Genomic DNA, 14,547 nt, shown 5'->3' on the forward strand with positions numbered 1-14,547 from the left:
CCAGGTCCAGATTCCTCCCCAGGAGTCATATTCCATATTGCCAGGGAGATTTACTCCCCTGTGTGTCAGATCCCACGTAGCGGGGAGGGCAGTGATTTCACCTGCCAAGTTGGCTTAGCTAGAGAGAGAGGGCCACATCTGAGCAACAAAGAGGCATTCAGAAGGAGGCTCTTAGGCACAATTATAGGGAGGCCTAGCCTCTCCTTTGCAGCAACAGCCTTGCCAAGGGCAAGTCCCGTGGTAGAGGGCTCAGCCCATCAAACCACCGGTCCCCTATGTCCTCAGTGCAGGGTTGTTTGAATTACTTGGTCTTGTCGTTATCATGGGTGATTCTTTAAGTATTAAAATTAACTTCTGTTTCCTGTTTTGCTGTATCAGTTAAAGTTTATTACTTCTCAAATATGACTATTCTTTTAGGGAGGGGATTAACACTTTGTGAGTGATTACTATTGTTTGTTCCTTTAAATTCCTTATTTCATCCTCAGAACCCTTTAAGATGTTAGTCCTGTGTTGTGGTTGAGGAAATAATCTCAAAACAGTAGACTTTCCTAGGGGCTTATAGTTTGTAAGTGGTGGTTCTGAGATTTGAATCCAGGCTTTATTGATAGCAAAATTCGTGCTTTATGCTATCCTGTTATGTTGCTTTTATGGTAAATGGTAGTAAAAGCCTGACCCATTGATTTTTGAGTTTGTGTGTTAGGCTAAGACTTGGCTAGGTCTTCACAGAACTTGAATCTAAATTTTACAACCTGCAGTATCTTGATTATCCTACTGTGTTTAGCATCATTAAGTATTTAGTTAAAAAATGTAAATGACTGGATCTGATTCTGGTTTGGTTCTAGTTGTTTTCTGGTATTTTTTGAGTGAGGTACTAAACAAGACCAAGGCAGTTTAAGAATTTAATTTATTTAATTTGTTATCAATATGATGACCTGTACTCTGTTTCTTAACTTTTTTATCCTTATCCAGCACACCTAAAAGATATGAAACATTTTCAACATATTCTTATCAGTAACAATAGCTCACTAAGGTAGAGATTTCATGGCGGGGCATTGAAGAGGGCAGGGGATATCCCCTCTAGATATTCTCCTAAAGTCTAGGTTGGTAGTGGTGGGGAGGGCTAGAGTTTGCAAAATTTCCTCTGGTGAGTCTTGATTCTTCACCCATCTGATCCTTGGTTAGATCTATTCCTAGATATTTGATTGTATTTGTTGCTGTTGTAAATGGAATTTTTTTCTTGATTACTTCTTCCGATTGCTTATTACTGTTGTATAGAACCACTACTGATTTTTAGGTGTTGATCTTGTACCCCGCCACTTTGCTGAAGTCATTGATAAGCTCTAGGAGCTTTGTTGTGGATTTTTCAGGATTTTCTGTACATAGGATCACATCATCTGTAATTAGGGAAAGTTTCGTTTCTTCCTTTCCAATATGGAGGCCTTTTATTTCTTTTTCTTGCCTAATTGCTCTGGCTCGAACATCCAATACGGTGCTGAATAACAGTGGTGACAGTGGGCATCCTTTTCTTATTATTGATTTTAGAGGGAAAGCTTTCAGCCTTTCCTCAAGTGTGATGTTAGCTGTGGGTTTTTCATATATGCCCTTTATCATGTTGAGTTTTCTAATGTTTTTATCAAGAAGCGGTGCTGGATTTTGACACATGCCTTTTCTGCATCAATTAAGATGATCATGTGTTTTTTTTTTCCTTTGTCCTGTTAATGTGGTGAATTGCATTAATTGATTTTCTTATGTTGAGCCACCCTTGCATACCTGTGGTAAACCCCACTTGATCATGGTGTAACATTCTTTTAACATGCTGTTGGATTCTGTTTGCTGGTATTTTGTTGAGGACTTCTGCATCTATATTCATGGGGATATTGATCTGTAATTTTCTTTTCTTGAAGTATCTTTATCTGGCTTTGTATTAGGGAGACATTGGCTTCAGAGAATGAGTTAGGAAGTGTTCTCTCTGCTTCAATTTTTTTGGAAGAGTTTGAGCAGGATTGGTATTAATTCTTCATGGAATATTTGGAAAAATTCCCTAACGAAGCCATTTGGTCTTGGACTTGCTTTGTTGGGAGGGTTTTCATTACTGAGTCAATCCCTTTACTTGTTATTGGTCTGCTGAGACCTTGCATTTCTTCTTGAATCTGTGTAGGCAGTTGATGTGTTTCTAGGAATTTTTTCATTTCATCTAGGTTATCTAATTTGTTTGCATACAGTTATTTCTAGTATCCTCCTTTTTATTTAGATGGGCTCTGTAGTAACATCTCCCCTTTCATTTTTAATTTTAGTTATTTGTGTCCTCCCTCTTTTATCAGTGTAGATAAAGATCTGTTGATTTATTGATCTTTTCAAAGAACCAACTTTTGGTTTTGTTGAGTCTGTATTTATTCTTTAATTCACTTATCTCTGCTCTAATTTTTGTTATTTCCTTCCTTCTGCTCACTTTAGATATAGTTTGCTCTCTTTCTAGATTCTCCAGCTGAGGCTTGTTTTATGCCCCAGCATATGATCTATCCTGGAGAACGGTCCATGAGCGCTAGAGAAGAATGTATATCCTGGTAATTTGGGATGTCATGCTCTATACATGTCTGTTAAGTCTAATTCATTTATCACATTGTTTAGGTTCTGTGTTTCCTTATTGGTCCTCTGTCTAGTTGTTCTACCTGGTTGTTCGTATTGAAGTCTCCCATGATTATTGTAGAAACATTTATTGCTTCCTTCAGTTTTGTCAATGTTTGTCTCATGTACTCTGGAGCACCTTGATGGGGTGTATAAACATTTATGATTGTTATTTCTTAGTGAATTGTCCCTTTTATTGGTATATAGTGTCCTTTATCTCTTATGACATCTTTGTATTTTAAGTCTGTTTTATCTGATATTAGTATTGCTGCCCTTGCTTTCCTTTGGCTGTAGCTTGTGTGGAATATTTTTTCCCCATCCTTTCACTTTCATTCTCTTTGTGTCTAAGATAAGTCTTTGGTAAACAGCATGTTGATAGTTCATGCTTTTTAGTTCATTCAGCCAATCTGTCTTTTAATTGGGGAGTTTAATCCAGTCACATTCAGTGTTACTACTGTGAAGGCAGGTCTTAAATCAGCTATCTTATCCTTTGGTTTCTACTTGTGAGATCTATTTTTTTTTCCCCTCTCTCTTTATTTCCTTTAAGTTACCCATACTGATACTCTTCAGTTCTGTGCCCTTCTCCAGTCCTCTGTTTCCTTTCTTTTTTTCTCAGCCAGTAGAGCTCCCATAAGTATTTCTTGCAGAGCAGGTCTTTTGTTAACAAATTCTCTCAGCATTTGTTTGTGAAAATTTTAAACTCTCCCTCAATTTTGAAGGAGAGCTTTGCTGGATAAAGAAGTCTTGACTGGCAATTTTTCTATTTCAGAATCTTAAATATGTCATACTTCTGCCTTCTTGCCTTCATGGTGCCCACTGAGTAGTTAGCACTTAGTCTTATGTTGTTTCCCTTGTATGTGGTGAATCACTTCTCTTTTTAACTTGTATATTTTTAACTTGATCAGCAGTATCTTTTATTTTCATAAGGTCTGCTGTTTTTTAATTTAATCTTTGAAATTCTTCTTTATGCTCTTCTTGGGTCTTTCTGGTGTTCTTTATTTCCTTAGGCATCTCATTGAAGTTGTTTTGGAGATTTGTGTGTACTTCTTTGATTAATTCCTCCAAGTTCTGTATCTACTCCGGCTTTTTAATTTGGTCCTTTGTTTTGTCCATATCTTCTGGTTTCTTCATATACTTCATGATTATCTGTTGTTGGCCTCATGGCATTTGCTTGTTTTGGTGAGATTATTTTAGAATATGCATGATTATTTGAGCATTTATCTATAATTTGACAGAGTTACACTTGGTGGCGTGTACTTTCCCTGTCCTACCAGCAGATGGAGCTCTTGAACCACTTCTTACCCTCAAGCCAGCTCTCCCACAACTTCATCTGTTTGCTGGGTGGGGTCTAAACTGGATGGAAATGCAATCAGCGCATCAATTTTCCATGCACACTTGGGATTGCCAGCACTGTGGGAGGCGAGCAGGTCCTGTGCAGTTTGGCAAGGAGTCTGCCCCAGGTCACAGTGGTCCCAGTAACTTCCAGGGCTGCGGAGCTGCATGTCTCACCTTCTAGTTCAAATGCACCACCGTCCCTGCCTGCCATGCACCCGCGAGTCCCTGGGGTTGGGTAGGGACACCTGGCACTCTGGCGCCCTTGCTGCTCAGCTGTGCACACTGCTGGTTTCCGTGGAGGAAGGGTGGTTGTTGTCAGAAGTCCACCGTATCCCAAGTTCCCTCACAGTTGCTCTCTGCTGCGGGTCTCTGAGGGTTATCTCCCCAGCCAACTGCAGAGAAGGGTGTATGGGGTGTGGAAGGCTGCTTCCTCCTGCGCTTGTCACCTGGCTCCGACTGCTCATCCCCAACGGCATTCCAGGCTGAACACTCACCCGTCCTAAATGGAGTCTCCCTGCCTCTCCAGCTGCGTCCTCACTATGTTGTAGACGTCCCTGGCTGGGTGGTGGCACCCTGGAACTGCTGTTCTGGAGCACTTTCTGTCCTGTATCTAGTGTTTTTCATGGAGGAGAATTTTGCTCTGCCTCTCCTAATCTGCCATCTTCCCAGAAGTCCTTTCTTCTTTTTTAATGTAAGCAGTTAGAGCTACAATTTCCTTCATGACATTGCCTTTGCTGCATCCCATAAGTTTTGGTATGTTGTGTTTCCATTTTCATTTGCCTCAAGATATTACCTAATTTGTCTTGTGATTTCTTCTTTGACACATTGGTTGTTTATGAGTACGCTGATTAATTTCCACAAATTCATAATTTTCCATTTCTCCTTCTATTACTGATTTCTAGCTTCATTCCATTGTGGTCAGAGAAGACACATTGTATAATTTCAATATTTTTTAATTTATTGAGACTTATTTTGTCACCTAACATATGGTCTGTCCTGGAGAATAATGATTCATGTGCACTAGAGAAGAATGCGTATTCTGTTGTTGTCGGGTAAAGTGTTCTATTTATGTCTGTTAGGACTAACTCATTTAGAATATAGATCAAGTCTTTTTTTTCCTTACTGATCTTCTGTCTAGATGTTCTATCCATTATTGAAAGTGTTAAATTGAAAATTCCTTCTATTAATGTAGAACCGTCTGTTTCTCCCTTCAGATCTGTCAATATTTGCTTCATAATATTGGGACTCGGCTGTTACATGTAAAAATACTCACAATTGTTAGGTTTTCTTGTTGAAGAGTTGACCCTTTTATCAGTATTCAGTGACTTTCTTTGCCCCTCATGGCAGTTTTTGATTTAAAGTATATTTTATCTGATGCTAGTATGGGTACTACAGCTCCCTTTGATTATAAATTGCATGGCATATTTTCCATCTTCTCACTTTCAACCTATTTATGTCTTGTGAACAGCAAATAGTTGGGTCATGCTTTTTTTATCCCGGGTTTCTGACAGGAAATTGACATTAAATCTTATTAGAATTCTCTTGTATCTAACTTGTTGGATTTCTCTTGTAGTTTTCTTAATTCTCTCTTTGTCCGTAGCTTTGGATAGTTTGATTACTATGTGTCATGGTGTGGTTCTTTTTGAGTTGATCCTGTTTGGGGTTGGTTGGGATTCTTTGATGTGCATATTCATGTCTTTCCTTAAATTTTGGAAGTTTTCTGCCAGTATTTTTTGAATACTCCTGTGCAGGGTTTGAATATATTGTGTCCCCCAGAAAAGCCATGTTCTCTGATGCAGTCTTGTGGGGGCAGACTTGTTAGTCTTTTGATTAGGGTGGAGCCTTTTGATTGAATATTTCCATGGAGATATGACTCGCCCAACTGTGGGTTGAGACCTTTCATTGAGTTTTTTCCATGGAAGTATGTGCCCCGTCCATTCAGGGTGGGTCTTGATAGGTTCGCTGGAGTACTTAAAAGAATCTAAGAGCCAATACAGATGCTGACACTTGGAGATGCTTGGAGATACAGAAAGAGGTCTTTTGGATATGCTAAGCTAAGAGATGAAGCCCAGAGTTTGCCCCTGAGAAGCTAAGAGAGGACCCGCAGATGCTTAGAGAGAAACACCCTGGGAAAAAGAATCAAGGACGCATAGGATCTGAGAGAGGGGAGAGAAAACAGAAGCCCAGAGACATTTTGGAGAAAGCCGTTTTGAAACACAACCCAGGAGCAGAGGATCAACAGACGTTAGCCACGTGCCTTCCCAGCTGACAGAGGTGTTTTGGATGCCATTGACCTTTCTTCAGTGAAGGTATTCTCTTGTGATGCCTTAGTTTGGATACTGTTATGCCCTTAGAACTGTAAATTTGTACCTGAATTAATCCCTTTTATCAAAGCCAATCCATCTCTGGTATTTTGCATAACAGCAGCATTAGCAAACCGAAACAACTCTTTTTGTCCCTTTCTCTCTTTCTTCTTCTTCTGGTACTTGTATAATGCATATATTAGTATGCTTGGTGGTGTTCCGTATGTCTCATAGGCTCTGTTCTTTATTTTTTATTTATTTATTTTTTGCTGCACCTAGCCTGAAGTATTTTAAGTTGTCTTATCTTTGAGATTACTGATTCTTTCTTCTGCCACCTCCAATATGCTGTTGAAACTGTGTAGGGAATTTTTCGTTTCAGTTATTGTGTTCTTCAACTGCAGTATTTCTCTGGAGAGATTCTTATATTGTTCATTTTTTTTTTTCCACATCCTTTAGTTCTTTCTCCCTGTTTTCCTTTATCTCTGAGTGTATTGCAGATCAGTTTTTTAAAGTCTCTGTTTAGTAAGTTTTGTCCTCTTTGTTGATGGTTTTTGGCTCGTTATCTTGTTCCTCCTAATGTGCTATTATTTCCTGTTTCTTTGTTTGACTTGTAGTGTTTTGTTGCACACTGTACATTTTAATATTTTAAGGTGTTAATTCTGGGATGTAGTCCCTGAGCTGTCTGTTCCTTAAGATTGTATCCAACTACTGATTAGACAGAGATTTTCTTGGATGCCAGGATCTATTCAAAACAAAAAAACTAAAGCAAATAGCATCTTTCACTGTCTTTTCAGATAGGCTCTTTCAGGACTCAGCTCTCCTATCAAGAAGATCAGCCTGAGGCAAATGGGAAGTGCAGAGTTCTCTGTCTTTTCTGAGCCTGCAGGGACCCTGAGCCTGCATGGAGCTGGAGCTGAGGAGCCTGCTTCTTTTCCTGTGTTTGTGCTTGCTAGAGGCCTTAGGAATTCCTCATTTACAGTTTATAGGAGTTCAAGGAACACCCCCTCTACTTCCTTTGAAATAGACCTCCTCTACACCCTGGGCACTTTCTTGAGTGACTTAACGCAGGTAGTTTTTTGCCCTACACTGCTTTGTTTTAATTGTTTCTCCCAGTCCCACCTGTCTACATGCTAGTTCTCTGCTCTCAGGAAAAATTCTGGGAAGGCAAGCCTAAGATAGTTTCCCTGGCTCAATCTCTCAGACGTCTGCCCCATAGATTTGCATTGACATGCATGCATCTCAGGATGATGTGCACAGAGTCTACTCAGCTCCCTCTAGAAAGGGCAGGGAACCCATAATCAGAGCGCAAGCCTGCTCTATCCTACGTTGTGGAGTGGTAGGGGAGCGTCCTGGAGGGGTTCCAGGAGCTACTTCTGTGCCCAGTTAATACAGCCCTTTCACTGTTTTGAAGAAGTTCCTGTCTTTAAGATTCCTCTATGGCCATTGCCTGAGGGCTTTTGGTTGCCCTTAAAGCCAGTCCCCAGTGATTTGAAGTTATTAATCAAATGTAGAGATCTGTGGTCAGCGTTCCCACCCCTGGAATTTAGAGGACTAGGTCTTTATGACCTACCCTCACACCAGCAAACTGTGCCAGGAACCCAAGCTCCAGTTGCCACTGCTGCCTGCAGTGAGGCTGGGAGAAAAGGAATGGTGTCTACTGCAGGGAGAGTGAAACTCACTGATATGTATTGCAGTATTCCAGTCTCTTCCTTCTGCTTCTCCCTGGAGCTGCACAGTGTTCCACTACATTCTGGAGTTTTAATATAGTTGATTCAGACAGTTCTGCCAACTCAGTAGTTGTTTTCATGGAGGGCCTGATTCCTAGAGCTTCCAGCTTGGCTGTCTTTCTACAGTCTGGTCAAGGTGGTAATTCTTGAGATGTCAGTGTGATAAAATTGCTGTTATTGAAATTCTTTATGGTACAGTAAAATCTCTGAATCAGAATTTACTTTTCTATTCTTACTTGTCACTGTGTTATAAAAACCTCTGTAGCATTTTTTTTTGTATTCAGTTTTTATAAAATTTACATTTGTTCTTTATAGAGTAAATATAAATTATAAAAATTATTACCATCTTTATACAGGGAAAATATTATGTTATTTTACCATATCTGCTTATGAATTGTCACAAAGGAAAGAGATACATCTTACTTTCAAGCTCTCTACCATTATTTCAGTCATTTAACATGGAATCACCATTTTATATCATATCTTACTAATGAGTATAAATATTGCCATTTGATATATTTCAAAATAAAATTTTTACCTCAGCATTGGTCAAAGTTTAATTAAAAGTATGTGACCAAAATGTCATAACAAATATGGGCGTTTTGAAAGTCAAATTCTTTGGGAAGATAAGCTGAGAATGAGGAGGGGTTTAAAAAAGAATAGCAAGATATAGCATCATAGTAGAGGGAAGAACAGAGTTGAGGCAACAAGGAAAAAAGGTCTAGAGAGGGAAGCAAATCAGCAGGGAGGGAAAAATTGGATTGTGGGTTAAATAGGAGGAATTTGGGGAAATGAGAGTAACAGAATATATAATGAGCATGACCAATCTGCCAAAGGGGAGAATATACTAGTTACTCTCTGTAGTTTGAAAAATTCTGACCCTGAAAAAGAACTGTATGTTTTACGGTGTTTTTGCTAAAGTTTACCAGAATAGTGTTCACTTCAGTTAAACTGTTGTAGGAGTTGGAAATGTGCCCATAATTATGAGTTCAACTTTTAAGGTTTTTCTATGGCTCCCCATGTTTTATAGTTTTTATAGTTTTCAGTGTACACGTATTTCATTCCCTTATTTAAATTTATTCCTAGGTATTTTATCGTTTTATCATAAATGGAATTGTTTTCTTGATTTCCTTTTCAGATTGTTCATTACTGGTGTATAGAAACTCAAAAACTTCCGTGTGTTTATTTCATATCCTGCAACTTTGCTGAGTTAAATTTATTAGTCCTAGTAACTTTCTTATTGATTCTTTGGGTTTTATGTATTTCTTACTGCTTTAGTTGTCTCAAGGTGGAGTGCAAATTCTGGGGTGGAAGTTAGGGGGAGCACACTGGACAGGAGTTTCTCAAGTCATTGTTTTCCAGTTTTAACAAGGCCAGGAACCCACAAAGGGATCTCAGGCCAGCCAAACCACCCTGAAGTGGGGATGAGAGGGGCCAGGAAGGACTCCAGGAGCTTCTTCTGTGACTCTCCAAAGCTGTGCTTTCTTGCCCTGTCCAGCAAATGCAGCCCTTCAACTGTCCTCTGCAGTACTGAGGAAGCATACCATCTTTTAAGCCTCCTCCACTGCATAGGAAGTTGGAACATTGGCAGCCTTCAGAGCTGGTCGCCCAGTCGTCTGACGTAGCTAATCCAAAGTTGTGATCAGTGATTGACCTGTGCCCACTTTGAATTTGGGGAAGTAGATTTTAATGTCCCTTTCTGGCACAAGCAAGTTACACCAGGGGCTGGAGCCCGCTATGGGTCCAGGGTGCCAGTAACTACTGCCTGGAGAAAGCACTTTACGAGTATGGACTGTAATTTGCCAGCCTCTTCCTTCCATTCTTCCCTGGGTGCTGTACAGTGTTCACCTGATTTTGAAGTTTTGAAATAGTTGATTCAGACAGTTCCTGACTGTTTAATAGTTGTTCTGGTGGAGGGACTGATTTCTGGAGCTTCCTACTCCACTGTCTTCCCAAAATCCCCTCCCCCGTTTGTTTTGTTTATTTTTTTTAAATAATGATCACATATTTCTTTTGTAACTTAATCAAATTGGAATAGATATAAAAATAAGTGCAAAATTAAAAATATGTATCTTCCTGTTTCTTAACAGGTGGTATTATTACAATCTTAAGAAGGGTTTAGAGTCCTGCCTTGCCATATTTCAGGAGTGGATTACTATTGTTTGTGAAGTACATTCCAGAGAATTCTCCTGGTCTGGGGAAAAGAAGACATTTCCTTTTTGTTACATCATCAGTGTTGGATAATGTTAGTTTTTCTGAGCCAAAATAAAGTGTAACTGGTAGATTCATTATTGAGGGAGTGTTTGCTGTTTTATAAAATACAGAAACGTTGAACTTACTGGGGAACCAGACAAGTGAGATCTAGTACTAAAACTGGGTAGAATATAATTAATAGGTGAATCAGTCTTTGGGGCCTACACCCTTAGGAAATGTGGAGAATCATTATTCTCTGAAAACATATAGGAAAGGAGTAAAAAAAGAGGGCAAGGAAAGGCATATTGGAAATGCTAGGTGTGAGGGAGGGAATTTACAATATGAAATAGAGTGGTCAGGGTAGACCTCATTGAGAAGGTGACATTTGAGCAAACACTTGAGGAAGAGTGTTTTAGGCAGAAGAAGTAAGCAGCAGATAGGTCTTACAGTGAAACTATGCCTGGTTTGTTTGAGGAACAGCAAGAAGATTGTTATCACTGGAACAGAATAAGATGCAGGGATGGGGGGTGTGATGTGGACAGATCATATGAGGTCTTCTAGCCTGTTGTAAGGACTTTGGCTTTCACTCTGAGATAGGGAGCCATTGGACAACTTTGTGCAGAAGAGTGAATTGATATATTTTATAAAGCTCATTCTGACTGTTTGGAGAATATAGCATAGAGGAACATGGATGGAAGCAGGGAAACTAGTTAGTGAGAGACTCATGGCTTGCACCTGGGTGGAAGCAGAGGAGGTAGTGGTAGAAGTGGTCAAATTCTGGGTATATTTGAAAGGTAGAGCCCAAAAGATATGCTAAAAATTGAATGTAGGCCTGGGAAGTTAGAAAAAGAGGGTGTCAGGGATGTCTTAGAATGTTTGTCAGAGCAACTGGAAGGATGGGATTACCATCAACTGAGACTACAGATGAGGGGATTTGGGTATGGGGAAAATACCAGGTATTTAATTTTGTAGATATTAAGTTTGAGATGTCTGATAGACATCCAAGGGGAGATGTGGAGGTGGAATAGGCAATTTTGACACTTAAAAAACATGAAAGTTCCCAGAAAGATAATAGCTCTTAATTTAATATCGATTAATTTAATATTGCTGATTTTTCAAAATCATTTTTTCATGTAACCTTTTTTTTTAAGTCTCCATTAGATATTAAATGATTAGGAGCTACAATGATGAGCAAACATCACAGATTTCTTAACGGAACTTAACATATAGTGGGGAAAACAGCCATTAATCAAGTAATCACAAACACATTTAAAATTACAACTGTAGTAAGTGCTGTGAAGGAAGGGCAATTAGGACAAGGAGAGTAGATAATGGAGACCTGATTATTCTGGTGGTCAGGAAATGCTTTTTTGCTTGCTTATTTATTTATTTGTTTGTTTGCATGACTTGATTTTATTTCACTTAATATAGTAAAGCATCTTTCCATGTCATTCTTGTTTTTTATTGTGAAATATATATTTACAGTAAAGTGATAACTTTCAAAGTACGATTTACTAAGTAGTTAGAGAACAAATTTCAAAGATTGTTATTGGTTACAGTTCCACGATTTTATTATCTTATTGTGAAATATAACATATATACAGAAAGATGATAACTTTCAAAAATACAATTTAATGGGTAGCTATAGAGCAAATTGCAAAGCATGTTAGGGGTTTCAGTTCTACCATGTCAGTTATTTCTTTCTAGCTTTTTTTATACCCCAGAAATTATGGGGAACGGGGATGCATCTTGTTAATGTTCTCAAAGAGGCTGTTGCCTCTGGGATTTAGGATTTATCTGGCGTAAGTTTCTGAAAAATAAACTTAATGAGTGAAACTTTTATAGAGTCTCCTATAGGGACCTAGGTATTCTTTAGTATTTTCGGGACTACTGTTGATTAGGACTTGGCTTACTGTGGCCATTTGGGATATCTGGCTGGGGCATGCATAAGCATAACCTCCAGGATAGCCTCTCGACTCTATTTGAGATCTCTTAGCCACGGTAACCTTATTTTGTTACCTTTCTTTTACTCCGTTTTGGTCAAGTAGGCATTCTCAATCTCTCGATGCCAGGGCCAGGCTCATTCCTGGGAGTTGGGTCCCATATTGCCAGGGAGACTGACTCCCCTGGGAGACATGTCCCACATAAGGGGTAGGATAATGAATTTATTCTCAGCATTGGGTTTAGAGGGAAAAAGTCCACATTTGAGCAACAAAAGAGGTTCTCTGAAGATGACTCTTAGGCATAATCATAGGTAGGCTTAGCCTCCCCTTTACAGCCATAAGTTTCACAAGAGCAGCCTCAAGATTGAGGGCTTGACTTAATAAGTAGGGCGTTTCCAATTTCACATAGCATACATTCTGTCCAAGATAAACATAAAAAATCAATGGCTAAGTGAAGATAATCTTCACTTATTTGTGTAGTCATCATCACTCTCAATTCTAAGCAATTATCATAACCCAAAATACCCCAAAGCTTTTATCAGCCCCTAATTATTCATCCCTAGTATTGATGTAGTACTGGTAAGGTATTCCTATTAAATATAGGCTATAATATGCAATAGTTAATTTTTCCCATATACCACTTTTTTGTGAACTCTTTGTACCAGTGTCATACCTTAGAAGTTGATCATGGAAGCATTTACTTAAATTTGTAGTGCTAATCTGTGAGATACATGCCTTTAAACAAAAACCCTTTCAATCCTGTTTACCTTCAATGTGGCACTGATAAATATAATCCCATTAACAAACTATCATCAAACCTGTTCATTTCAATATCTTTTAGGTTCACCCTCATTAACATATCTGTAAATATTAGGTAATCACTCCCCCTTCTCTACCTTCTGTCTCTCTGTAGATCCTCTGTATTCTTCCTTATAAGATATTGATTTTGCATTGTTCAGGGTGTCCATGTTAGTGACAATATACAGTATCTCTCCTTTTATGTCTGACTTACTTCACTCAGCATTGTCTTCAAGGTTCATCCATGTTGTCATATGTTTCAGGACCTCATTACTTCTTATTGCTGTATAGTATTCCATCATATGTATATACCACATTTGGTTTATTCACTCATCTGTTGAAGGGCACTTGGATTGTTTCTGTGTCTTGGCAATTGTGAACAATTCTGCTATGTACATTGGTGTGCAAATGTCTATTCATGTCATTGCTTTCAGATCTTCTGGGTATTTACTGAGAAATGGAATTGCTGGATTGTAGGGTAATTCAATATCCAGTTTTCTGAGGAACTTCCAGACTCTTCCACAGTGACTGTACCATTATACATTTCCATCATCAATGAATAAGAGTTCCAATTTCTCCACATCCTCTCCAGCATTTGTAGTTTCCTATTTGTTTAATGGGAGCTATTCTTATTGGTGTGAGATGATACCCCATTGTGATTTTGATTTGCATTTCCCTAATAGCTAGTGAACATGAGCATTTTTTAATGTGTTTTTTAGCCATTTGTATTTCCTCTTTGGTAAAATGTCTTTTCATATCTTTTGCCCATTTTATAATTGGGCTGTTTGTACTATTGTCATTGAATTGTAGGATTTCTTTACATATGCAGGATATCAGTCTCTTATCAGATACATGGTTTCCAAATATTTTCTCCCACTGAGTTGGCTGCCGCTTCACCTTTTTGACAGAGTCCTTTGAGGTGCAGAAGCTTGTGATTTTGAGGCGTTCCCTTTTATCTATTTTTTCTTTCGTTGCTTGTGCTTTGGGTATAAAGTCTAAGAAGCGACCTCCTGATATTAGGTCTTGAAGATGTTTCCCTACATTATCTTCTAGGAGTTTATGGACTATCTCTTATATTGAGGTCTTTGATCACTTTGAGTTAATTTTTATATAGGATGTGAGGTTGGAGTTGTTTCGCATTCTTTTGGATATGGAGATCCAGTTCTTGCAGCCCCGTTTATTGAAGAGATTGTTCTGTCCCAGTTCTGTGGATTTGGGGGCCTTATCAAAAATCAGTCGACCATAGATCTGGGGGTGTATTCCTGAATTCTCAATTTGATACCATTGATTAATATGTGTATATTAATGCCAATACCATGCTGTTTTGACTTCTGTGGCTTTATAGGAAGCTTCAAAGTCAGGAAACATAAGACCTCCCACCTCATTTTTCTTTTTTGAAATTTTAGCAATTCAAGTCCCCTTTCCCTTCCAAATAAATTTGATAACTAGTTTTTCCAAGTCTGCAAAGTAGGTTATTGGAATTTTGATTGGAATTGCATTGAATCTGTAGATCAGTTCGGGTAGGACTGACATCTTAATGACGTTTAGCCTTCCTGTCTTGAACACGGAGTATCTTTCTACGTGTTTAGGTCCTGAATGATTTCTTTTAGTAGAGTTTTGTAA

General features: G+C 38.7%; 1 protein-coding gene across 2 annotated transcripts in view; it reads left to right on the top strand.

The window, feature by feature from the left end:
* SS18 (SS18 subunit of BAF chromatin remodeling complex) overlaps positions 1 to 14,547 on the top strand; it is a 114,623-nt gene that overhangs the window by 18,078 nt on the left and 81,998 nt on the right. The window lies entirely within an intron of this gene.

Source organism: Choloepus didactylus, chromosome 16 (assembly GCF_015220235.1).
Source record: "Choloepus didactylus isolate mChoDid1 chromosome 16, mChoDid1.pri, whole genome shotgun sequence".
NCBI classification, from domain to species: Eukaryota; Metazoa; Chordata; class Mammalia; order Pilosa; family Megalonychidae; genus Choloepus; species Choloepus didactylus.